The sequence below is a fragment of the Pseudorca crassidens genome, chromosome 10 (assembly GCF_039906515.1).
Source record: "Pseudorca crassidens isolate mPseCra1 chromosome 10, mPseCra1.hap1, whole genome shotgun sequence".
Taxonomy (NCBI): domain Eukaryota; kingdom Metazoa; phylum Chordata; class Mammalia; order Artiodactyla; family Delphinidae; genus Pseudorca; species Pseudorca crassidens.
In genome coordinates this window covers 27,587,147-27,614,980 of record NC_090305.1, presented here as the reverse complement: position 1 = coordinate 27,614,980, position 27,834 = coordinate 27,587,147, and the positions used below count along the sequence as shown (strand labels likewise).

General features: G+C 40.1%; 1 pseudogene; it reads left to right on the top strand.

Moving 5' to 3' along the window:
* The first annotated feature begins 671 nt into the window (after positions 1 to 671).
* Positions 672 to 24,319, top strand: LOC137232888 (alpha-N-acetylgalactosaminide alpha-2,6-sialyltransferase 6-like; annotated as a pseudogene).
* Positions 24,320 to 27,834: the final 3,515 nt, after the last annotated feature.

Genomic DNA, 27,834 nt, shown 5'->3' with positions numbered 1-27,834 from the left:
AAGTTTCTTATTGTTCTCCCTCTCACGTATCTACGTCTTTTACAAAACTACGTGGGCACATGCCCATTCAAGTAAATCAAACATTCCTATCTCAGTGGACTAATTTGGCCAAATCTAAAAACTTCACAGTCATTCAAAGACAAAAAAAAACTGGAGAGAAGCATTTTCTAATTTATATTTTAAAAAGTTATAGAGATATCTTATAGTTTTAAAAAGTGAAGTGCTTTTAATATTGTTTCTGTGTGCCCTAAATCAATTAGAAGGGCAAATAAAGAAGAAATGTAGCATAAATATGTCTTTACTTCTCATAACCTTGAAAACTACATTCTAATACTTTCTTGGGACTCACGCTGGAAAAATTATTTCATTAACACTTTCATTAAGAAAGTGTTACATAATCTCTAATTCAGGCTTCCTAGCCGTTCTTTAATTGTATAGTTAACTTTAAAAATCTTCCAAAGTTGTTGTCAGGATCATTTCTCTCTCAACACTCTGAGCATAAAACTTTCCACTTCTAAAATCTTTCATTTATTTGTATACAGTTAGAGCTCTGCACTTCTGTGGCTCATTTTTTTAAAAAAAATATATCCTACTGATATATGGGTGGTAAAGCAACAGCAAAGGCCTGGTCGTCCTCATCCTTATTTGGGTTTAGAACTATCCAACAACGGATGGTTGATGATTCACTCTCCTCTATGGTTACATGTGTATATCTAGAAACAAACACCGAAAGAGCTGTCCATGCCGTTCTAAAGGAAGAATTAAATCATAAACCGAGAGGGTAGGTTATTATTCAAAAGCTTCCATTTTGATGGCATCAATATTTCTTTAATTAGAGTAACAGGCTAGTAGTGTGAGAAAGGAGAGCACAATGGTGAAAAAAAAGATTCAAATGTGTTTGTCAATTCGTAACTTGTTCCTCCACCATTTAAGAATGAGATTGATACTGGACAACAAGGTGACCACCCTTCCCCCTGACCCATGGAACAGGGAGCAAGGTGCTTGGGAAGGTTTGGGTTCAGATGGCTCCTGCTACTCTGGAGCCCCACTCTGGAGCCCTCCCGACAGTCTGCCATCCATGGCGACTTACACCAAGTTCCTTACTCTTTTGGTATGAAAAATATATAAGGAAGCAAATAAAGCCTACTAATGTTATTAAGTAACGTGATTACTATACAGATTGTTAATGAAATAATTACTATAAAGATTACCATGTTAATATAAAGACTCAATCTTTAATATAAAGAATCAAGATTCACATCATGGTAAATTATATCTTTTAAAAATAATATACCCTTCACCTAGTAAGATTTTAGTTTTTTGTATTAATTTCCATGTTCAATATTAAAGGTGCTACATATGCTTTGTTTTCTGACCATTGCCAGATACATTCCTTTATGCCCCTTTATTTCTAAATTTTGTATTTATTTTTAGTTTGGTGTATCTCTTGTTAACACTGTAGAGCTGGATCTTTTTTGAACACATTCTCTGCGTCTTCTCTTTTAAATATTTTAATTACTACTATATTTGATCTTATCTTGACACCTTTCACCCCATTATGCTTTCCCCCACTCTTTCTCCCTTTGTTACACTGAGAGATTTTTCTTTTTCCTGAGGTGATATAGAAATTTTCCTTCTATACGTTACAACGGTTATGACTAAATTTTGAGCAAACTCATTAAAACAGTACCAACATCGAGGTAATATCCATAACTTCTCTCTCCCCTTATCCCCAAGTATGCCCATAGCTGCCACTGTCTGGTTCAAACACCTTCCAGGTATAGATCCTAGATTCTGTTTTCCAGGTTTACTAGTGATTTTTGCATGACTGTGCTGGCATAGAGGAAAGGCATATGGTGTATACGTGTGTGTACATAGTTACCTTGGACTAGTAAAGTATATCCTCCAGTAATCTTTGTTGGAAAAGTGTACAAATGATAAACCTTCTGAATTTATCAATATCCCCAGATGTATTCTTTTATGCTCAAAGTTAAATGCAATTTTGGCTGAGTATGAGATTCTAGGCTTAAAATATTTTTCCTGCAAAACTCCTGAAATATTGCATAATTTACTTTTAGTATTTCTTGTGTCCATTAATAAATCTTGCTAATTTCACTCTTGGTCCTTTGCAGATTACATCTTTCTTCTCCTAGGTAGCCTTTGTGATTCTTCCCTCCAAATTTTTAGAATTGAGTGAAAGAGTTTCTTGTTATAAATTCTGCTTAAAGCACTGAGTCAAATGCTAAGTAGAGTTTCGGAAATCATTTACAGATTTGCCCAGCACTACAGGATACGACATTGAACAAAATAAACATAGCTCCACCCTGGTTAGGCTCACAGTTTCCTGGGAGTGATCAACGTTATACTAGTAAATTTGCAAGTCTGTATGTAACTACACCTTTGACAAGGGCTACAAAGGAAAGCACAATATGCAATGTAAAATGGTATCAGCAGGACATGGTGGGGATCAGAGGACAAGTCAGATAAAACTTCTCCAAAAAAAATAATATATAATGCCACACTGGAAACATGAAAAGTTAGGTAGGTAGTTAGGTAAGAAGAGGAGGAAGTGAGGAGAAGTACAGCATTTAACCTTGTCCAATAATAGTGAAAATGACATAAGTAAATAAGAAACTAGGTAAAATCTTGATCCTTAAATAAAAATCACCACTTATTCAAGCTATGATTTATACTACCCTTTATATGCCAGTATTTCACAAATGGTTTTATACTAACACCCTGTCTATAGGGTGACATCAACAAGGTTGAAAAATAGATGATTTGGTGTTTTAAACCAACATAACCGCTAAATCATAACACGGTACAGTGGATTCCATGGTCTGTGCTCTATAAAACAATTTCTCAATTTCAAAGGATCTTTCGTCGACCGCCTTATGTAAGAGCATGGGGGACACAGGATTGGTGTTCATTCCCCACTTGTAAGACTGGCAAATTTAAGACTATGACTCATTTCTCAATAGAAAACACTTTTTTAAAAAGACTAATGAAGAACGAGCAGAGAGCAAGAATCTAGTTACTCTTCAGCCTACAGGTGGGGAATTAAACCAGATAATTTTGCTAGAATTTCTTTGATTCTACAATGCAAATACTTGGGGCTGGGGAGTTAGAGCCCAATCTAATATGAAGTTTACCTGTGTTCTTTCTTTCCTGTACCGTGAAAGCACATTCCTAGAAGTGTAATCACAACGTTTTAGAACTAGGACAATGCAAAATATAATGAGGCGACTCTCTGGGAGTACAATTCCAGAATTTCCCAAGCATATCTGTTTTCAAATCAAATTTCACAGTTTAAATGTGATGCAGTGGCAACATAGTACACAGTAGGAGGTCAGAGAGTCAATTATTTCCTTTACTCCATCTCTATTTCTTTCTCTTCTGTGGTAGGATCAAACAGGTCACAGATAGGGAAATTTAGGTGAATTTGGCCTTCTGCTCCCTCACTGGATATAACCAGAGGAGTCACAGGGCAAAAATCAATGGCAAAGTGATGAAAATCCCTGTAATTGTGACATAATCTATTTGTTGTTTTCAGCCTTTATCAGCAACTTTTAGAGTTTTAGCATGTCACATAATTTTCAAATATTAAATAACCCTAATGATGTGTACCCCACTGAAAAACAATTTTCCCGTTTCATTTTAATCAGGAGAAAAGTGTTAGGAGCAAACCCCTCAATTTGTTCCATCTGTTATATTCATGTGACTGTGTTTCTTTTTTCTTTTTTCCCTTTTTCCAAAGATCAACAAGATAAATCTAACTGCCTAGCTGCAAAAAAGGATAAAAGAGGCTCCACTGTGAACTGAAGTTTCAGTTGAGATGCCTTATACTGGCTGATGTTCTGAAATTAGCATGAAACAGCACCAGAGGAAACAGAGGGATTTTTCCCTGTTGTACAAAGGACCCTGTGAACTTTCCAAATGCCTAAGATCTCATTACTGACAACACTTTTTGCCCTCCAAGTTTTCACGTGGTGACCTTATGGCTTCCACTGGAGCATGGATGCAGATTTCCTCTCCAGCGAAATGGCATGAATGGAGTACAAAACACAGTCTTTAAGAAGGCAAGCTGTGCACCACTGACATAATTAGGAAAGCTGCTTGGGAGGAGAGCAGTGGACATCTAATGAGCTAGCAAGGATAAGGTGGAAAATGAGAACGTGGTTATTTGGAGAAGCACTGTTTGAGTTTTCCTTTAGGTAGGTTAAAAAACAAAATATTAAGTCTGCTGAAGCCCTTCCAGAGTTTGAGGATTAAAAGCTCTAAGGAAGCTTATGTCACTGTAGAAAGGGAAGAGAGAGAAGAAAGTGTTCTGCCTTCAGTAGCTGTTTCTGATTATTACTCTTTTGACCCAAATTCACTTGGAAAGGTAGCCTCAATGTCAGCACGAAAGAGTCACAGAAAATATTTTTAATGATTTCAATATAAAACGCAGGATTTGGGGCAAGCCATGTGACATATTATGACTACAATTCAAGAAAGTGTTTAAAAACAAGTATCTGATTTTAAGAGGAACTATTACAAGATCAAGGACTCCATTAGCCTTTGTATTTTAGAGCCCCTATAAAAATGCAAGAACCCTAGAGCAGCTGTGTGGGTTTAGACAAGTTGCCAAACTTCTTCAACCTTCCGGTTCCTCAACTGTGTAGAGACAATCACAGTACTCTTTATTTCAAAGGAATTTTCTATGAGAATTAACTAAGATAATTTATGGAAACACTTAAAAGAGTGCTGGCCACAAAAATGAACATTAGCTATTTTTGTTATCAGACATAATGAGGATCTAAACTAAGGCAGCAGTAGTAGGAATGGGAGGAAACATGATGACATTTGAGGAATATTTAGGTAGTAGAATTAGGAAACTCTGGAGATTCACTGGATGTGTGTCTAACAAAGAAAGAAGAATCAGGGATAATTCCCAGAATTTAATACAGACATCTGAGTGGGTGAAAGGTCATCAATTGAAATGGAGACTGCCAAGGAGAATGAAGTGCATGGGGAAGATGATGCAGACCTTTAGCTGGGAAATCTTGAGGTTCCTACTGATTATTCCAGGACAGGACAACAACATGCTTGATCTTAGAAGATAAAGAGCCCTTAAAGGAAACAAAATTGGTACCTGAAGCATGTGGAAAATCTAGTGAGTTTAGTAAAATGGAAACAAAGGAGTAGAGAGAATCAAAGAATGAATGATTTAATGGTGTCAATACAACAAAAAGAGGGAAGAAAAATTATCTGGAGAGGGGATCAACAGGTATAAAAGCCTGGAGGGCAGAATAGGGTTTAGTGGTGAAAACCAGGGTAAGGGAGAGGAATATAAAATTGGGACTAAAGATGAAAGCAGAAAGCACATAATGAAGGCCTGTAACAATCTGGGCTTCCCTTGAGGGCAGTTGGGGCCACTGAATACCTTCAGGCAGAGATGTAGTATAACCACATTTGGTCATTTGGAGGACGATTTTTAAAAGCTGCATATAATGGATTAAAGAGGAACAAGCCTGGAGTCAGAATGATCATTTAGGAGGCAATTATAGGAATCCAGAGGGGGAAAGATGTCAGCCAGGACAAGGTTATGGCACTAGGGTAGTTAGGTGGAAAGACCCAAGACATTTAGAAAATTAGGGATATAGCGGAAATAAGGATGAAAACCCAATTTGGGATCAGCATCTGAGTAGATGGTAATGAACACATGAGGAGGCAACGGTTTGTTGGGGAAGATAAATGGTTCCATTTTACATGTGTTGAGATTTTTAATTCCCTCTAGGTATCTGATTGGAGGTGCTGGCAGATGTATATAAAGATTTTTGTCTCAGGAGAAAATTGTCTTGGAAATATAGATTGGAAGCCATTAGCTCATGCATTATATTTGGAGTCACAGGAGAAGGTGAGGAACTATATAGACTGGGAAAAGAAAGTTGCCCAGAAAAGAACTGAAGAACGATGTATATATGATGCATTTTGTCACTTCAACTAAACTGTGAGCTCCGTAAAGGAAGAAAATGTAATGAATGCTTGTTGGGTTTTAATTACCCAGCTTCCAATCATTTTCTTCTGATAGAAGTACCTGAAATTTCCTTTAAGGAATCATTCTATCCCCTGTTTTTCCCACACATTCTCACTGCTGCACTAGATAACACAGGTTGTATCGGTCAGCACACCACATCGCTTGGAAGCACTGATTGTCTTAGGAGTAGACACCAAGTGTCCAATCAGAGTGAATCCTTGAACTTGTGGGAGGAACTTCCATAGAGAAAGGCTCTTTTCTACTGTACTTATATCTTTAAGGATGTGAGCTTGAAGCTCTCAAATGAGTTACAAAAGAACAAAAGACAGAAAAGGCTAATCTGAGAGAAGCAAGAAATGATAAGAAAAATGATTTTTAAAAATGGAAGAGAAAGGAGGGGGAAAGATAATAAGGAATAGAAAAAAGAGAAAGGAAAATAGGAATGAAAAAGGAAAGAAAATTATTTTGAGCATCTACAAGAACTCCTGTCACTAAGCTAGTAGCTTTCATATAGGTTATCCCATTTAATATTTATAAAACTCTTGTGAGACAGCAAGCAAGTGGAATGACTAAGGCTCAGTCTCAGATCTGACTCCAAATGTTTGTCTTCTTCACAACTTTATGCAGTTTCTTATAAGGTATGAATACTAGTATCATGTTTTAAGCATTTTTTAAATTTGAGATAATTTGATTGATGTTGATGATGAACATGTGCTGATATAAGATATACTTGCAAACATGGTGTTGTGAGAAAATAAAATACCTAATTTAATACATTGGAAATACAATAATGAAAGTTTAGAGCTCTAAGGAAACACCAAAATTTTTAAAACAGTATCTTTAATTCCTAATGATTGTCACCACATTCCACTGTCATTTAGGTTATCCCTTAAAACCTAGGGAATAGATTTTTTTTATACCAGACAAATAGTAATAAATTCTAATCATCTTTATTTCACCAGTTGTTTAGCTTTAGGGAAGTGAAAATAGAAGACTATGAGTAAAGCAGTATAGGATAAAGGAATCAACAGAAAATACATAATTTTTAAATTACTCACATCTCTGTAGATTGATACTATAAAAGCTGTTTTATAGAGGTTAAGTCCAACAAATTCATGTTCCCATTTATTATTGCATTTCTATTACCAGGAAGCTAGTCAAGGTGTACATTATATTACTTTCCAATCTACTCAAATTTATACTAAACCTTTATATTTCACAAGGTTTTGTCTTTCTATCATTCAGAAAATATTTAAAGATGGCCCATTAAAATATACCTGTTCTCTTTCTGAGAACCCTGTATCTCAAAAGCATGTTTAATGCAGATTCTCTGGGAATATGTATCAGGGTCAGGTCTTAGAATCTTCCTGGATGTGTAGTTGGACTGGCAAATATAGGAGTGAATGTGGCAGATATAAAAGCATCTGAGGGCTTCCCCGGTGACGCAGTGGTTGAGAGCCCGCCTGCCGATGCAAGGGACACGGGTTCATGCCCTGGTCTGGGAAGATCCCACATGCCGCGGAGCGACTGGGCCCGTGAGCCATGGCTGCTGAGTCTGCGCTCTGCAACGGGAGAGGCCACAACAGTGAGAGGCTCGCGTACCCCACACACACACAAAGAAAATTATATCCATAAATGCAAAATAAGATACTTCACACCCACTAAGATGGCTGCAATAAAAAGACAAAACCATGTATTGGCAAAGATGTAGATAAGTTGGATCTCTCCTACACAGCTGGTGGGAATGTAAAATGGTATGGCCACTCTGGAAAAGAGTTGGGCAGTTTCTTGAAAAGTAAAACAAAAACTTACCATGGAGGGGGCAGGGATAAATTCGGAGACTGAGATTGACATATACACACTACTATATGTAAAACAGATAACTAATAAGGACCTACTGTATAGCACAGGGAACTCTTCTCAATACTCTGTAACGACGTATATGGGAAAAGAATCTAAAAAAGAGTGGATATATGTATATGTATAACTAATCCACTTTGCTGCACAGCAGAAACTAACACAACATTGTAAATCAACTTTACTCCAATAAAAATGAAAATAAATAAATAAATAAATAAAATCAAGGCAACACTTGTTAAAAAAAAGATAAACAAGCACTGGGGCTGTCATACAACATGATGACTAACACCACGATATGGTATATTTGAAAGCTGTTAAGAGAGTAGATCCTAAGAGTTTTCATCAAAAGGAAAAAAAACCTTTTTTTCCTTTTTTTGCCTCTATGAGATGATGGATGTTAACTAAACTTACTGTGGTAATTATTTCAAGATACATGTAAGTCACATCATTATTCTGTGCACCTTAAACTTACACAGTGCTGTTATGTCAATTATTTTTTTAGATGAAATAAAATGCTTGCTTTCCTGAGATAAAAATGGTAATAGGTAGGTCAATTATACCTCGATAAAACTGAGAAAAAATGTGAACAATTCAGCTGCTAAAAAAAAAAAAAAAGAAAACTTACCATATGATCTGGCAATTCCACACTTAGAAAGCTACCCCCCCAAAAATGAAAACATATGTCCGTTCAAAGACTGAAATGTTCATAGCACCATTATTCACAATAACCCAAATTGTAGAAATCCAAATGTCCACCCTCTGGTGAATGGATAAACATAATGTGGGATACCTGTATGATGAAATACTATTCAATAAGAAAAAGGAGCTAGCCACACATGGATGGACCTCAGAAAACATTATGCTAAGTGAATGAAACCAGACACAAAAGACTGCATATTGCCTACCTCTATTTATATGAAATGCCCAAAAAAGGTAAATTTATAGAAACAGAAAGCAGGTCAGTTGATGCCTTGAGTTGTGGGTGGGAGCAGTAATTAACTACAAATGGGCACGCGAAAACATTTCGGGGCTTTCCTTGAAGAATGTGTGGTACATGTCTCAAATATTAAATGAATAAGGCACAGAAATATTTTGAATTTAGGGTAAGAATATCCAACATTGGCTAAACTATTGGTTTTTTGTTGCCAGTCACCAGAGGTTCTCTAAAGCACTGAGGAAATCAACCCTCCATCTCTGTTACGTGAGTCTTTGCAGAAACCCTACAGGTCACCTGTTCTGTGGATCAGATGCTCTTTGGGTCAAATTCCCTATGGTGGGATAAAGGTTTCAGAGAATGTGCCAGAGGAAGCCTTTTTGTACATCTCCATATAGCCGAAAATGTCCTCTTGCATGTGTTAACTCTAATGCGAACCATAGCTGGAGGTTAATCTGATGAGAAATGCGAACCATAGCTGGAGGTTAATCTGATGAGAAGGCCCACTACCTTGATGCTTTTTCTCTCCATTTATCTCTGGCTCTCTTTAGCTTGAGTGCAGTCTAAACCCCACTATTCCATTGCATTAATGTTTATGCATCAACTTCTATGGTTTTTAGTGCACCTGTTTGCTTCCTTTCCTCTTTCCTCAAAAGCAAACTAAATTTAAAAATCAAATCAGAATTAATAAGAATTAGGAGACATCAATGTTATCAAATCCAGAAGGAAAGAGAGGGGAAGTAGATGAAATTTGACAATATTTATAAATAGGAAGGAGTGGGAAAATAGCAGAGAAATGAGAAAGACAGATAAATTATGTCTGTCTCATCACATCCATTCCTCTTCCATATGTTGTACACCACCTCTAGCAATTTACCACACTCCAGCGCCAAGATAGCAAGAAGCACAGGATTTCCTTAGAGACCACGGCTCTCACCTCTCCTTCGCAGGCCCACATTTAGAAAAACAAAAACACTCAACAGCAACCAAAAGTTCACATTGGGCTGCCTGTTCCTCCTCCAGGCCTGATCTCCAGGCAGATTTTTTTCTAGCCTATGGAAATGTTTTAGCATTAATTCATCATGGTTTCTTTCACACTTCCTTACTAAGGTATTAAAAAAGGGAATTCGCAGAAATTCATCAAGTGCCATGAGCGACATTCTCACAAGTGTTGAAGAAATGAATATGAAGATGGATTTCAGAAATAGTTCTTCAACTTATTTGGCTCATTCGCTGTTACAGAAGATCAGTCAGAGTCCAAGTGCGTATGGTGAATAAAAAGTTCAAGTTCTTAACATGTAGGTCCCAAACTCAAACCATTAGATTGACCCTGCACCCATGAAAACTCTCCATTGTTTCCACGTGCAACTTTATCCTCAACGCCTATCCCCCAATACCTGTTTGACTGTGACTCGAGAGGCGTCTATATTCTATTTCATGGCTAAGAAAACAAATTTTTTGTCAACTATAAATAGTATAAATGTACTTACCAGGACATATTAGACCTGCACATTAAGGTCAAGTTATTTGGTCTGACTTGTGCCCCTTTAAAAATCTGTACTCTCATCTCCAGAGAGTAAGTCTGAGGGCGAGCTTGCTACATAATTAGTGACTTGAGTTCTCCTAGGGGCTCAATTTCAGAAGGACATTATGAGCCATGAACAACTAAGAATATATCAAAAATAAAATGAACAGATTAAATGTAATCAGAGGCTTTCAAAACAAAAAAAATTTTTTTAAGATCAAAGAATCTTATTTGTGCAGGTTAATTGTATGAGTTCAGGGTACCATGAAAACATAGCAAAGACTAGGTGGCTTAAACAACAGAAATTTTGTTTGAGTCCTGGAGGGTGGAAGTCCAAGATCAGGGTGCCGGCATCACCGGGTTCTGGTTAGGATTCTCTTCCTGGCTGGCAGATGACCTTCGCCATGTGTCCATACAAAGCAGGGAAAGAGAGAGAGCAAGCTCTCCAGTATCTCTTCTTGTAAGGGCACAATCCTATAATGAGAGCTCTACCCTCATGACCTCATCTCCAAACACTATCACACTGAGGGTTAGGACTTCACCATAAGAATGAGGGGGGAAGGGGAGACATAGTTCAATCCTTGGCAATAAACTAGAATTAACTGGGTTTGGGAGCTGCGTTACACTGCTAACTAATCTTGAACTCAGTGGATCCTGAAAACCATGCCTTTTCACAATTTGCTGCTGGTAAGCCCCTCACTTCCACCCTTTATTTGGGCAGTTGGCCTACAGTCAATAGTATAGACCACTATAATAATAAATATTCAATTTTTTATCTTTTTTTGTATCTGATTTATTAGTCCAGGAGATTCATACCTTTGGGGTGGAGGGATCCTCCCAGCTTTGTATTATCTTCACATTTATTTAATAAGCTTGCTTTTTATGTGTCCCTTTGAGTCAATAACTAAAATGATAAAATATTAAAGGGAAGAGGGGAGAAGCATAGAACTTTCCCTATATAGACCCATCATCAGTATCCTCTGGGTTCTGTCATTTAATAAGTTTACCAAGCTGTAATCATATACATTTTATAGTTTATCTTATCCATAAGAAAATTGTCAGATATCTTGTAAAATGCCTTCAAAATTCCAAGTACTGTATGTCTACATCATTTTTTGGACCTCTCATTTCAGTAACAATGACAAAACTTTGAAATGAGATGGCCCAACACATTTTGCTCTTGGTAAATTCATTCTGACTCCTTGTTAGGTGTTCTTTCTAACTCTATGAATCTTTTCTAATCTAACTCTAGTCTGCATTGGCATTTAGATCACCTTGATTTTCTATAACATTTAGGCTTCCGTGAAGTGTTCTATGATGGAATGTTGCTCAGATTTTCTTTTTCAATATTTCAATTTAATTCAGTTTTTTCCATAACATGATTTTACAAGTACCATCTGCATTGCTTGAAACTGATCACACGAGAAGCTCTTCAAAAGTGCTTATTAAGGGACTTCCCTGGTGGTCCAGTGGTTAGGACTCAGGTACTTTCATCGCAGGGGGCCCGGGTTTGATCCCTGGTCGGGGAACTAAGATCCCACAAGCTGCGCGGCAAGGCCAAAACCAAAGATAAGTGCTTATTAAAAGAATGAGCGAGTAGCATTCCCTTTTAGAGCAGCTATGGGGGGTTAGTTTGTGGTTATAGGAGAAGCAATGCTGAAGGAATTTTGAATGAGTTATAGGCTTTCAGGAGGCAGAGCAGAGAGAGAATGGGGGACAGAGCACAAAAGTACCACAACTTCTTTATCCATTTTTCTCTTTCCTGGGATATTTAAGGTGTACCGAAGTCGAGGTTCCTGTAAACAGAGCAGCCCTAAACTTTGGGGTGCCTGTGTCTTGTTGATTTTTAGTTCAGGGGCTGTGATGCACCCTGGATTGACCACATCTACACCCACAGCTGGATGAGACATAAGGCTGGACACTTGGGGCTGAGAGGATTGGTGAGGTTGGGTGAGCAAAAGTAATGCCAGAGGACAAAATGCAGGATTTTTAAATTTAAAAACAATTATTCTCAAAGCACATATACTATATAGAAGAAAATGCAAATCCAAGTGGATCTATTTTTCATTTGTCCAGGCTTCATCAGGTGTTACTATTGTGAATGCAGTACCACTCATGAATTACATAAACCATTTTAAAGGGTCTGTTTACATGTGAGATAGTAAGTTTCCATAGAGTTACCTGAAATTGAAAGTTCTCCCACCTCCTGGGCTTAACCAGTCATTTAAATTTTCAATAAAAAGGCTTTAACCTGGTTCATTAATTTCTCAGGGCATTCTTATGTTTCTTATGCTTTTTCTAGTTACCACTGACTCCTTTTTCCTGAGTCAGTCAAAAGTTTAGTTTCACTTTATCCTGTTCCTCTTCTACATTACTTCAAATCACATGCAACATTCCTCTGATTTCTCTCATTTCTCTAAAATGCCTAACTCAAGGCTGTGTTATCTACAGAGAGCCTATTTTTACTGAAGGTTTTGGGCAACAAAGGGTGTCAAGTTTACTATACAATTTTTTTTTTAATATGTATTTATTTACTTCGTTGTGCCGGGTCTTAGTTGCGGCTTGCAGGCTCCTTAGTTGCGGCTCGCCAGCTCCTTAGTTGCAGCACGTGGGCTCCTTAGTTCTGGCTCTCAGGATCCTTACTTGTGGCATGCGAACTCTTAGTTGCAGCACACATATGGGATCTAGTTCCCTGACCACGGATCGAACCCGGGCCCCCAGCATTGGGAGCGCAGAGTCTTATCCACTGTGCCACCAGGGAAGTCCCAACTATATAATTGTTTTTAAAATTGATTATTAGATACCATTCCCCTACATTCAACTGGGCATTTCCTACCTTGAGGAATTTCTCATCAGTCATGGCCTACTTTGGACCCAACTTTCTGTGTTCTTCTCCTGTCTCTACCAGATAGTCTCCAACTCACTACTCCAGTAATTTTTTTTTAACCATCTTTATTGGAGTATAATTGTTTACAATGCTGTGTTAGTTTCTGCTTTATAACAAAGTGAATCAGCTATACATATACATATATCCCCATATCTCCTCCCTCTTGCGTCTCCCTCCCACCCTCCCTATCCCACACCTCTAGGTGGTCACACCCGAGCTGATCTCCCTGTGCTATGCTGCTGCTTCCCACTAGCTACCTATTTTACATTTGGTAGTGTATATATTTCCATGCCACTCTCTCACTTCATCCCAGCTTCCCCCTCCCCTTCCCTGTGTCCTCAAGTCCATTCTCTACATCTGTGTCTTTATTCCTGTCCTGCCCCTAGGTTCTTCAGAACCTTTTTTTTTTTTTAGATTCCATATATGTGTGTTAGCATATGGTATTTGTTTTTCTCTTTCTGACTTACTTCACTCTGTATGACAGTCTCTAGGTCCATCCACCTCACTACAAGTAACTCAATTTCGTTTCTTTTTATGGCTGAGTAATATTCCATTGTATAGATGTGCCACATCTTCTGTATCCATTCGTCTGTGAATGGATACTTAGGTCGCTTCCATGTGCTGGCTATTGTAAATAGAGCTGCAATGAACATTGTGGTACATGACTCTTTTTGAATTATGGTTTTCTCAGGGTATATGCCCAGTAGTGGGATTGCTGGGTCATATGGTAATTCTATTTTTAGTTTCTTAAGGAACCTCCATACTGTTCTCCATAGTGGCTGTATCAATTTACATTCCTACCAACAATGCAAGAGGGTTCCCTTTTCCCCACACCCTCTCCAGCATTTATTGTTTGTAGAGTTTTTGATGATGGCCACTCTGACTGGTATGAGGTGATATCTCATTGTAGTTTTGATGTGCATTTCTCTAATGATTAGTGATGTTGAGCATTCTTTCATGCGTTCGTTGGCAATGTGTCTATCTTCTTTGGAGGAATGTCTATTTAGGTCTTCTGCCCATTTTTGGATTGGGTTGGTTGCTTTTTGATATTGAGCTGCATGAGCTGCTTGTAAATTTTGGAGATTAATCCTTTGTCAGTTGCTTCATTTGCAAATATTTTCTCCCATTGTGAGGGTTGTCTTTTCGTCTTGTTTACGTTTTCCTTTGCTGTGCAAAAGCTTTTAAGTTTCATTAGGTCCCATTTGTTTATTTTTGTTTTTATTTCCATTTCTCTAGGAGGTGGGTCAAAAAGGATCTTGCTGTGATTTATGTCATAAAGTGTTCTACCTATGTTTTCCTCTAAGAGTTTTATAGTGTCTGGCCTTATCCAGTAATTTCTTATGCAGTGCAGTTCAGCTCTCCACCCACTAGCCAAATAATGTCCAGGTTCATGTTTGCACACTCAGAAATTCATGAAGATGATTTGCTAAACAAAGGATTGTTGACTTTAAATTCCCAACATTTAACAGCAAAACAACTGAGGGCTCTTTGAAATTGGTTTACAAATTCTTAGGAAGGTTGCCTCCAGCTGTCTACAGCAAGATCCTACATGTCCTGAGTCTTATTTTTATCTTTCTGAAACATCAGTTGATAACAACTATAGGCACAGACAAAAAATTCTGGTATCCTAGAGTTGTTCCCCAACCATCAAAAACCCATTTTGTTGACAAAATCTATTCATTACTTAGCTGTATTATCAATTGGATGCGAATACATAAAGCACAGATTTCAAATGTAACTCTTCTATCACCTTATATAAATAACTTTTAATCACCTTCCTAAAGATAGGGGCTTGTAGTACCCAGAGTTTGAAAAGAAGCAGAAGGAAAGTAAAAGAGTCTTTCCTCCTCTTAGGGGGAAACTAGCTTAAACTATAGTTACCAAAGAAATACGATTCTCTCCTCTCTCTGTGGACCTATGTTGCCACTTGGATTTATGGTGACAGTGTTTCCTGGCTCTCTGGATTTATGCCTGACACTGAAGTTGCACAGACGGCCATTTACATTTCTTTAGAAGACTTTTTAACTCTGTAGCTCTAACAACTGCTTTTGAGCAAAGACAAATTAGGTAACTTTGAAGGTCAAAGTCTTGCATTTTGTGTTTCTTCCTTACCATTGCTATATTATGTGTAGCTGACACAGCCTGAAGATACGGCATGATACACCATATGTGTTTAAGGGTGGGGGACAAAATCAACCCAAAGGAACCGACAGTCACCTTCACTATGCCAGTTTGTGTACAACAATTGATTTACGTTCCTCTTTTCTTCAAGAGCCAGAAGGTGGCATCTGACTACTTATTTTAATATTTGTGTTTATTTCATTAAATATATTATACTTAGATTGACAACTTAAACTTATCTTCTATTTTTAAATATAGAATTAAGTACAGCAAGTTAACTTGCTGGAGAAAAAACAAATGATACGAAGCAAAAAATATAGAAAGGCAATAAGGCCATCTATCCTCAGATCCACAGAATAGATCAGAATTGTCTTCAAATGATTATGACCTAAATATTTTTGGAAAGACTTCCACAGTGATTTGGAACTGTTCAACCAATAGTAAAACCATTAAAATGAAAAGGTAAGAAAGAGATACACTATCTTTCAAATTACCCTGACTTAGGCTTAAACTTCAGAGATCTAATTAGATCTCAGATCTAGAGAAATGCAAGGAAATGACCTCTCAGCTTAAAAGGCCGTCTCCTTTCTTTTCCCCTTAGACAGCCTATGTTCACTGTGAATTATCTATCACAATATTAGTAAAATTGAGGAAGAACAAACAGGAAAACAGAGATGAAATGTCTTAAAGATGTTGTTCCTCTTTTTATAATTTCATTGCCCTTCAATATATCCATTGAAAAAAACACAGTTTGTTATTCTGTACACTCTTGGTGCTAAGCATGTTGGAGGTAAAGGAGAACAAGCTATGATTCCTGTCCTCAAGTCACCCACAACCAAGCCTGGAAGGTTGTCACAAAGAGGTCATCAAAATGCAACGCAGTGAAGGCAATGACAGATGTGCAAAACTGTGAGAAAAGCTCAGAGCAAAGTATTTCCTGAGGAACACAATGAGAGCAAGTAGGAGAGTCCGGAAGGCTTCCTGGAGAAGGTGACCTGAACTGAATTTCATAACATTAGCAGGAATTCCACATAGACTAGTAGGCTAAGAAAGTAGAAATGGCATTCTAGGCAAGTGACTACCAGAAAAGGGTGTGAGGGTGGCACTGGCGGGTGCTAAATGATAGAGTTCCTTATATGCTATATATTGATATCAGCATATATATTAAAGGGTTTGATATTTAGCCTGTAAAAGTTAGGACTCTTCTGAAGGGTTACACACCAATCTGTGACATGGTCAAATGTGAGTTTTAAGAAGATCACTCTGGTGGCAGGATGAAGAATTAGTCATAATGGGATAAGACCGGAGGCAGGCAGTTGAGTTTGGAATCTACTGCATGAGATGATGAGGGTTAAACCAAAACCTTGTTATAAGGACAAAGAGAAAAGAATCTATCCCAGAGCTATTGAGGTGGGAAAGTTGGCAAGATTTTATGGTGTGTATGGTAGGGTGTGCAAGAAAGGTGGGGTCTGCAGCGATTTCTTGTGTGGTTGCTGGATGGAAAGTAATATCAGCAGGTAAGATGGAAAATACAGGGTGAGGGAAAATTTTTAAGAGGAAACAAAAGTGCTCATATTCAGAAGTATTGAGAGAGATGCCTATAAGGCATCCTGTGGAGAGGTCTAGTTAGCAAAGGGCTGTGTAACTATACTGTAGAGGTCCAGATTAGAGACATCAATTTGGAAGTCTTTAGTAAAGGTTAGAGATAATGAGAACAGCCAGGATCACTCAGACAGAATATGAGCACGAAATAAGGGGCTCTAGAAAAACCCTTGGTGAATTCCAACCTTTAAGAGGTGGGCAGAAGTTCCCAGAAAAGAAACTGAGAAGTTAATGTCCATTTTTCAAAATTATCAACATGACTGAAAGAGAGTGTGTGTTGACAGCCCTAATACCCTGCACTTTCCTTTAAAAAATGACAACGAGGCTTGCAGGTATTTAAGTACTTAGGGTGTAAACCCCACAAATTGGAACTTTTCATTTTCCTCAGATGTCTCTCTGCCTGAGTTTTTACTTCTAAACATAAAGTCTAATGAACGGTCGTTAATATTCTTCTTACAAATAAAGACTTCCTCTTCAAACATTTACAGAATTTTCTTGTGTGAAACGTTTACTAAAAAGAATGTCTTGAAGAGTGGCAGTGAAGAATTGGAAGCACTGGATGGAGGAGAACTTTGAGAGTTTGGCTGCAATGGAGCAAAATACAACAGGTTTATTACCAGATGAAGAAAACTAATAAACACGTTGCTCCCCGCTTTAGTAGTCAAGGGTTAGTTGTATATAAAAGACCCTATTGCAAAATTCTACACCCAAAGACAAGTTGAACAGTTTTCTTTTGGAAAATCAGTTATACATTTCTAGGACTTATTATTTTTCCATGGTTAAATCTCTGTTCCTGTCCTTGTCATTTTACATTTGGTATTCTAAAACCCATTCCTCACCACCTGTCTTAGCCCTCTCTTCAATCTGTCCAAAATCTTACAGCTAAAATCATCTTTCAAATCTCTTGTTTCACCACAGTACTTTCTTCCTTAAGATTACTTTCAATGTTTTAAATCAACATTTTCTGGGAACCCTCAGGGACCTACTAGTAACATCTTCTTAGCCTCAAAAGAAATATATATGTATATATATAATTTAATTTTAACAAATGATAATTTATTGAGCTGTGAACAATTAAAACAGAAACAAAAATAGTAACACCTTTTATGTGTGTAGTTACTGAAATTTTTCCAAGGCTTTTCATCTTATTAACTTTAATAACTTCTATCCTTTGACTGATGTTATTCTCATTTTAGACAGAAGAAACTGAGACCCAGAATGTTTTGGGGCTTTATCCAAACTCAAGGTCAAAATGAATTTCAGAACTCAGTTTTCTCAACTATCTACCTAGTGCTTTCTCTACTTAAGTAAAATGGTATACCTAACACTGCCTGGAATTAATGCCAATAAAAAAGGGAGCAGGGCTTCCCTGGTGGCGCAGTGGTTGAGAGTCCGCCTGCCGATGCAGGGCACGCCGGTTCGTGCCCCGGTCCAGGAAGATCCCACAACCCGCGGAGCGGCTGGGCCCGTGAGCCATGGCCGCTGAGCCTGCGCGTCCAGAGCCTGTGCTCCGCAACGGGAGAGGCCACAACACTGAGAGGCCCGCGTACCGCAAAAAAAAGAAAAAAAAAAAAGGAGCAAACCTTACTGTGTGCCTATAGTACATTTGGCACTGAGCTAAATAAATTATACAATAATTTCCATTAATCTTCTCAATCCCCCATCATTTCTTTTTTCTACCTGAAGACTAGGAGTGTAAGAGCCAGTAATATTACTCGTTACATAAGTAATAAAGAAAGTAGTATAATTTATTTCATAATTAATAAAGGAATAATTTGAAACTATGTTTCTGATCCCAAAGTCTGAGTTCTTTCCACCTAAGTGCACTGTCTCACATAGTAAAAAGCTTCAAGCCCATTTCCATCTGTTATATATCTGTTAAATACAGTTTTATTAAATGGCAATTATATTACAAATATATTGCAGACAAGATGATAATGAAAGAAAAATGCCATCAGCCCTGACCTTGAGAAGCACCCAGTCTCGGAGGGAACACCAACAAGTAAACACAGCAAAAAGTACAGATTTTCCCTTTAATAACAATGGGGGAGGGGTAAAGATGAAAGGAGTTTTGTTAAAAAGAATGTAAAAGAAAATAAAAATATTTTTAAATGTTAAAAAATATGTAAAATGATTGTTCAGTAACAAAGCTCTCAAAACAGTGATTCTCAAACCTTATTTTGTTATACATTCGGACGTTTTATTATAACCATGGACAACCTGTATGTCTGAAAGAAATGAAGGACAAATTTTAATCCACATAACAAGCTATAGGTATATGAGGGAGATGAATCATGACATTCAATAAATAATGATACCTCACCTACAGCACAGTCAGGAAGCATGGTCCTTCAAGGGATGAAATACAGTATGCTTGGTACAAACTATGAATGTATACCTGATAAGGTAACTTGCACGTATGCCTATTTAGTAAATACTTATTGACTCTGGCAGTGAGAAGGAGGTGGTGTGCACCTGGAAATGAACACTGAAATGTTAAATAACCAGAAAGCAGAATTGTGCTCTGTTTAAAACATCTACTAGCCATCATGTAATCAGCGTAATAAATTTTACAGCTCACATATCATTTTCTACTGCTGTCGACCCTCCTGCTGCTAAATTATTTCCATCTTTCTAAGCTACAAGAACTCTACATAAACAGAATCCCAGAAAAGTCATCCTATTATTCTCACCGAATTCAATTATCAATAACGTTTATTAAGGACCAACTATGAGCCAGGCACTTAATAGAAGTTTCCCTGACAAATGGACAAAATTTTGGAAAGACTGACCTCACTGAATACAGATACTATGTCCTAGTTATTCTGCATTCCTTTAATACACACACATTAATGTCACATTTGTAACAGGTTTAGATGGGTATTTATCAAGTGTGGATTTAAGGAGTCTTATTCTTGGTAAATTCAAAATCCATTTGAAACATATGGGTTCATTCTTTCAATCCAAATTCATCTTTTTCAAGTTTAAATGAATTGGTTTTGAAACATGAATTTAGAAAGGCAGAAAGATTAATCAAAGAAGCTCCTAAGACTTCTCACCCCTGGAGAAACATATGGATGTTATTTAAAATCAATTCAGAAAAAAAGACAGGTTGAAATTTCTTATTTAAATCAAAGCTTGTCTTTGCAGTATTACACACGGCATGATTATTAGAAGATGTGTACCAGATGGAGTTCACTTTAGCAATCGACGCAAACTGACTCTGGCTGATACAAGCAAATAAAAAGGCGTTTTTAAAAGATGTTATAAGGGGAGGACCCAGATTTGAATCACTAAGGAGCCTGGAGAAGAGAAGGAATCATGTAGCAACAACACAGCCGGAACCACAGCCAAACTCCAACCGGAGAGCTACTGCCAAGCGGAACCCTGTTGCTGCCACCACGAATCTCTTAATCCCACATTGCACCCTCCCACATTACTGGCACTGGACGCTGGGTGACACCACTTTCGAGAAGTTTCTTCTGCTCTCCCTTCCTGGTATCATTTGCTTTTGATTTAAGATCCAGGGTGAGTGGTCTGATTGGCTCAGCCTAGATGACTGTATAGTACACTCACAAAACGGAAGGAGATTCAGATGCTATAAAGAAAGTTGTAAAGGTAAATAGTAACAACAAGATGATATTAATGTTTGCCACTGTGAAAACTGTCCTACATTCTTCACCTCTTATCTCTGATTTTGCTAAATTCTTCCATTTCTGTCTTCTTTCCTAAGTCTATAATGTGCATCCCCCTACAGAATTTAAAGTCACATCCCTATTCCTTAGGTATTGGATATGATTGAGTTCATCTGCATTGAACAGAAAACCTCCAAAACAGCACTGGTTTAAACAAGTTAGAAGTTTTCCTATCTATCACAAAAGGATTTTGAAAACCAGCTGCCCAGAATTGTCACAGTGGCTCCAAAATTATAATGAGATCATGACCCACTCTCTCCATTGTACCATCAAGGGCACCTCATTGTCCAAAATGGCTGCCAGAATTCCAACCATCACATCTGCAGGCCAGCAAAGTGAAAAAGTGGAAGGGACAAAATGCTGTTTGCCTCTTCCCTTGTAAGGAATTCTTGTGGAAGCCACACACGAAACTTCTGCTTACATTTCACTGGCCTTACTTAGTCACCTGTTTGTACCTAGCTGCTAAGAAAATTAGGAAATAAATCTTTAACTTGGGCAGCAATATGCCAGGCTAAAAATCGAGATTCTGACACTACTGAAGAAGGGATAAGTGGCTAATGGGGAAAGAGGGTGTGTAAATAGCATTGTCTCAAACAATTTGTTTTTATTGTTCTCTCAGTATTCCCTCTGTGGTATTTTTGTCTCACAAACAGAATTGGCTGAGGTAAACAAGTATCATCTCCTGGAATGCACACAATTATTTAAAAGCAGGCTTCTCTAATACATACTCATTGTTTGCCTCCACTGGTAGTATTTCCTGCTCTCCACAAAAAATACCTCAATTGCTTTAGGGAATTTTTCTTCCTTCAGTCTCAGCCATATGGTTTACTAGGCTCTACCCTCAGTTCCAGGGTTCAGTGTAGTCCATCACCCAGGTCCTAAAATTTGAGGCAGTAACTGGTATTTTATTTCATTCAATTAAAAAAGAAACCAGGAAATTTGGGGGTAGATGTTTCTGGGGATAAAAATCAGCCAGGTGACAAATAATTTTTGTATATGTACAATATATCAACAATAGTTCTAGACACTTAGAATATAGGGGGGCATTGACTCAGGTGCAGACGACAGAAACTATTCTAGATAGTTTAAGCCTAAAGGCATTTAGTACAGGGTCCCTAGCTTACAAAATCATTGGAGGAGCTGAAGGAGCCAGACCAAGCCTCAGTCTTTAGAAATGATTCCCAGAACACCATAAAGGAATTGGCCTAATAAGGCAGCTGTCTTCCCTGTTACCAGAAAGCTGGGTAATCAGGAAGCTTCTGGTTCAATTGCTGACTCAAGTATCACACTGTTTCCTTCAAGATCCCAGCATGAGGAAGCCAGCTGTTGGCCCTAAGATCACATCACCTTGACTACAATTCAAGCCCTATGCCCTGCCTCCTGGCACAAGATTGGACACTGGAAACTCTAATAACATTGATGAAGAAAAAGCAAACAAAGGAAGACCAAAATCTCCACAGCTGTGCTTACCTTCAGAACTCGTTGAAGCAATACAGTAGAGACTGGCTTCCTTCCACCTTGCAAATCTTACATGGATGGCTTTGTTGGCATAAATACATCATCTGAAAAGAAGTTTAGAAACTGTTTTAAATGTCCCTGTCTCAAAAACGAAGGATATTACAGAGGAATAAGAATGGAGTTTTCGCATCCAGTCTGCAGTATCTGTCACAAGCAGTCAACAGGGTAGATGAAATCTCTGTCTTCTGTGACATTGAATCTCTGTCCTCTTAAGGAGACTCCTCTCCTCCTAATGAGTGACAAACTCATTAAACGAGGAGGCCATTAGATGGAGGCGACTCTATTACCATGGCAGCCTTCATAAACAAACCAAAATCTAAGCCTGTAAATGCCTCAAGGTTACAATATCAAAATGCCAAGGACCACCAATCACAAATAGCCAACTAGGCTTAAAGCTGCAGCCAATCAATAATTTCCTTACTTTGCCTCTGCCCTTTCTCTAGAAAAGTCTCTCCCTGTCCATAGAGCACTAACCACTTCCGTTTTGGTGCTGCCCAAGTCAAATCCGTTTTTGCTCAAATGAACTCCTAAATACTGTAATATGCCTCAGTTTATCCTTGTAACAGGAGCAACTGGAACGGATTTACTCTCTGAATAGTGTGGTAAGTACAGGTGAGTCTTTAACTTCTCTCAGCCATTTCACCGTCTTGAAGGGAGACAGCCTGAAAATGACACTGATCAATGAAGAAGAGCAGAGCCAGGGACTTCATAGAGAAATATATAACTAGAGCTCTAATGACATCGCGCACCTCTAGATCAAGCCATGCCTGAATCCCGTCTTCCTTGAACTGCTATGTTAACTCAGCCAATATACCTTCTTTTGGGTTAAGCCATCTTGATTGGGATTTTCCATCTCTGTCAACTAAATGATTCTTATTCACATAGCGCTTAGAACCAGAAATGGGGTATTGAAAAAGATTTAACTTATGCAGAATTGTCTACATTGAAGTAGGGGAAAAGGTCATGAGGACTCTGTCATCTGGAGCTGAGAAAACTGGCAACCTTTGTTACAGGGTATGAAAACTCCTTGTTAACACAATATCAGTTGGTCCACCGCCCAGGCCTGGGCCCTGGAGGTGAGCGGCGGCGCTAGGACCTGGAGGGCGGAGGCTGCGGCGGAGCCTGGGCGGCCCGAGCGGCGCGGCGCGAACTCTGGCTCTCGGCTCCCCGCGCCTTGTGAGGGGGCTTGGGGGCTACAAGGGGCCAGGCGCTCCCCGGGGCAGATGAGGAAACGGAGGCTCAGAGACGTCACATGACTTCCGGAGGCCCCTCAGCCAGTGTAGCCCCACACCCCTACCCCTGGGCTGCCAGCAGAACTCTGTCCCCTGCCCCTCAGTAGCAACAAACTCCCAACAGTGCCAGTGGGGTCTTTCATTAACGCTCCCGGGCCGCATCCGTCAGCCTGTAGAAGTGGAGCATCACCGATGGCTCCAGCCCCACTCTGGCAACAAAACGAGGCTTTCCCGGTGCCACCAGTATGTGACTGTCACCAGCTTCAGCCACCTGCTAGGCACCAAGCTGGGTCCGAGATCCAGCGAGCACAACCCGCGCAAACGAGGCACCCACCTGGGGCTCCTCGGCCGACGCGGGCAACGAAACCCCCTTCCGCGTGACGGCCCGTTCCAGTGTATACTGTGTGCTGCGGAGGCCCCCGGAGTTCGCCAGCCGGACCCCGAAACTCTGTTCATCTTCTGGGGTCCCCCAAACAGGATCCAGGAACCCCAGGGAAGCCTGGCGCGCGTCACCCAGTGCGCAGGCCTGGTGTGCCCAGCACCGAGTCCCGCGCGCTCCCTCTCGGACGAATGCGCCAATTTGTGGACCTCTTCCGGGTTGCGCCAATTTGTGGACCTCTTCCGGGTTGAGAGAGGCAAGGTCAGGGAAAAGTCCCATTCGCGGTCGAGCACGGGTTGGTTCGCCATGGCGATTGCACGTCTATAGCATGATCTCCCTGCAACCCCTCCCCAACTATTGCAGCCAGCAGCCCCGCCTGCAGTGCATGCCCTACGGCTACTACGGCTACTAGGAGCCCAAGGGGCTGGACGAGCATCACCTACATCTGGAATGGCCCTAGCAGCAAGGGCATCACGGAGAAGAGGGTCTTCTCATCCTGGGCCCAGCTGTACAGAATCACCTTCTCCCACACCCCTCCTGGACCTAGGTCACCCTGCCTGTGGGACCGTCACAAGGGACACAGGAGAAGTGGCTCTCCACCCAACCTCTCGACCAAGGGCCATGTCTGGCTAATCAAGGCTGGTCTGAGTGTTTTTTGGTCAATCTGGGCCTTGAAGTGGGTGAATCCTCCAGCCATTCAGGGCCTGGGGGTATCTCTTGGCCAAATCAGGGATTTGGGCTTCTATGTGGTTAATCGGGTGTTGTGGGTATTTCTTGTCCAGTCAGGGTCTGAGCATAGGTTATTTCTGAGTAATCTGAGGCTAAGGACATGTCCTTTCCCATGATTTCTTTTTCCAGAGCCCCAGGATGGACCCCAAATTACTTCCCGTTGGCTGGGACAGTGGGGTCCTGTTCCAAGAAGCTGGGAACTTTGTGTTGCCCCCTCCCTTCCCAGAGCCAGAAAGAGGTTTTGTGGAGGTGGAAGCTATCTGGAGGCCAGGTTGGGACATTTGAGGGGTTGGAGGGCCCAGGGGTGGGAGGCTGGTGTTTGGGGCTTGGCTCTTCCCTGAGTGGCCTTGGACAAACCCCTTGCCCCCTCTCCGAGCATCCTTCTGCCTGTGTCAGGTTCTAATGTCTAAGAACCCTCCCACCTCTCCCACCAACCACCTTGGGTCTGTCCTCCTGGGTCTGTCCTCCACAAGACTGGCCCCTCCAGCCACACCACTCCTTGCTGGGGGGCTCAGCTCCCTGAGGGTCTGAGGCAACCTTCCCAACCTCCTCCTAGAAACTTGAGGCTATTTTTTTTCATAGACTCCCCCAGGGTTTGGTTTGGGGGACTCTGATAAGAAGGGACAAACCTTCAGCTCTTTCCTTAGCCCCTCCCCTCAGCTGCCATTAGCTGGGATTTTAAAGAGCCAGGCCCCTTTTTGGCCATCCAGCAATGAGGTTTTCCACCGGCTGGAGGAAATTTGGGGGCTGAGAAAGTGGGGGATCCCAGCTAGTCTGGGATTTTCTGCAGCACCTTTGTCTGCAGCTGCAGGAGTTGTGCAAGAGTCTCCCCCAAACTGGGCCTGGGAAGGTTCTAGGGGGCCAGCCAGGATCTGTGTGGCCCGGGTTCTATCCCCTCACTCTACATCAGGCACTTTATTGCTGGCCTTCAGTGGGGTGTGTTTGCACCCTGCTCTTCTGGAGCCTGGAGGTGAAGATTGGAGGCCTTCCTGGAGAAGGCCGCTAGCAGTGAGCCATTGCACACTGGGGTGGAGGTGAGGGCATGCAACTACCCCAGACCTGATTTTGTAATGATTGTACAAGAATAAATGCACCTAAGATCCAGAAAAACAAAACAAAAACAAACAAAAAATAGCACTTGTAGCTTTAGGCTCAGACCGTGTATTGAATCTGAAGCATTAAAAGATTTAGTAGGAAATTTTTAAGATATTTGTGTGTTAGCTGCCTCTTACAGCCTTTTTTTGCCATCATATATTAACTATTTACTATGCACCAGGCATTATACTGACAATTTACTTGTATTAGCTCATTTAATACCTGATGGCACAGGTACAATTATGATCTCCATTTTACTGATGAGGAAACTGAAGTAGTCTTCTATAGAAGAAAATAGGAGAAACCAGACCTATAGAAAATAGGAAAATCTGGGCCAAAGAAAGAACATCCACTTTTCTCAGAGTGATTCTTTCGATGTGTTCCAAGTAATTAAAGTTGACTAGAAGATGTCTTTGCACAGGTAGAAAAAAAAACTGAATTATCCAGCCCCATGCTAAAATCAGTTGTAATAAAAATCATAGAGAAGAAAAATTATCAAGTGATAAAATTAGAGCCTGAGACAAGTTTTATTGCCTGGGCACCTCCCAAATAATGTCTTGTGTATTCAGTACAGGAAAAGGGGGCCATCACCTCACATTGCAAAGATGCAGATGAGTGACTCCCCCAAACCCCACTCTATCAGCCTATTGTTCTGAATTGCTCCCTAGAAGAGAACAAGGCAGAGGCCATTAAGTGAACACCTATTTCTGAGAAACAAATTTCTCTGGGCATGTTATAAACTCAAAGACTATGATCTAATAACATCCCTGGCTTTGTTTACTATCCCTTGAAGTTCAATAAAAGTAGTTTAAAGTCTGCTTAAAATTCAATTAAAGTATTAAGGAAATAGTTTTGAGGGCAAAACCTTCAACCAGTTAATGAGGAATTAAGGTTGTTGATGACTCTATTCCCAAGGCAATTCTCAGTCCCCAGACCAAGAGAACGAGTACTGCCTGAAGCCCCAAAGGTAAATACCACCCAAATTCCTATCTAAGCTGTGATCCCAGTGCCAGTAGATAAGAGACAACTTCCAAGCAGATGTAGAAGCATCAGGTCCGCTAGGAACTTACTTTGCTCCCAGGTCAAGGAGGCTGTGTTACTCTGGTCCAGCAGGAAATATATGTCTTACAGACCATTGATTAATATATATTTTTATTTGTTACCCTCCACTGTATATTGATTTTACTGTAAGAAGTTAACACTTCCCAGTTAAATTCGGTCAGATCATCACACCACAGGAAGCTACATTTGGATAAAACCAAGAATCTGGCTCACTACCTAGAACAAGAGCCAACAAACTACAGTGTGGACCAAACCTGTCCCTTCCCCGACTTGCATTTGTGACTAAAATTGTATTGAAACTCAGCCACACCCATTTGTTTATGAGTTGTCTAAGTGGCTGCTTTCACACTGCATTACCGTAGCTAGCAGGCTTAACTAATTGCCACAGAGGCATTATGACTCACAAAGCATAAAGTGTTTTAAGATCTGGCCCTTAAAAAAAAATAGTTGTCTACCCCTAACCTAGAGAATCCTAGTTCTCGCTCTGGGTGCAGCAGTGTGATTGTTTCAGGGGTAGCAGAACCACACGCACTTTCGATGATTCCCTAGGACTTGCGAAACTCAGAAACAGCTATACTCAGGCTAATATTTATTACAGCGAAAAGGATACAAAGCAGGATCAGCAAGGGGAAAAGATGCACCTAGTGGAGTCTGTTGGGAAATAGACACAGGTTTCTAAAGCCCTCCTTCATGGAAGTCACACAGGATGCGCCGTTCCTCCAACAATGATCCGTAGCACATGCAAAGTGTTTCCACCCAAGGAAGCACACCTGCATCTCAGAATGCAGGACTCTTACTGAGGGCTGGTTACAGTCGGCACATTCACCTGCGTGGCCAGCCATGATTTCCTCATCTCCAGAACCCCAGAAGGAAACCAGTGTCCACCAGAAATCACAGTGTCGGCATAAACTATCTGGACAAGTTGGTCTAGCACGGTTGGGTGTCTCAGGCATATAAAACAACCTTATTAATTAGTAACAGAGGGAACATTCCAAGGGCCAGGTCTCCAGGAGTTGGCCAAGGCTCAGTCACAAGGCAGGCCCTCCTGATGATATGCTAATGTTGAACGACCAGGCCTGGTGTGTTAACTCTTTCCCACTCAGGGAAGCGAGTTTGGAGGGTCTCCTCGGAAAGGAGATGGGGCTGGTACATAAGCCTCAGCATATCTTGATGGGA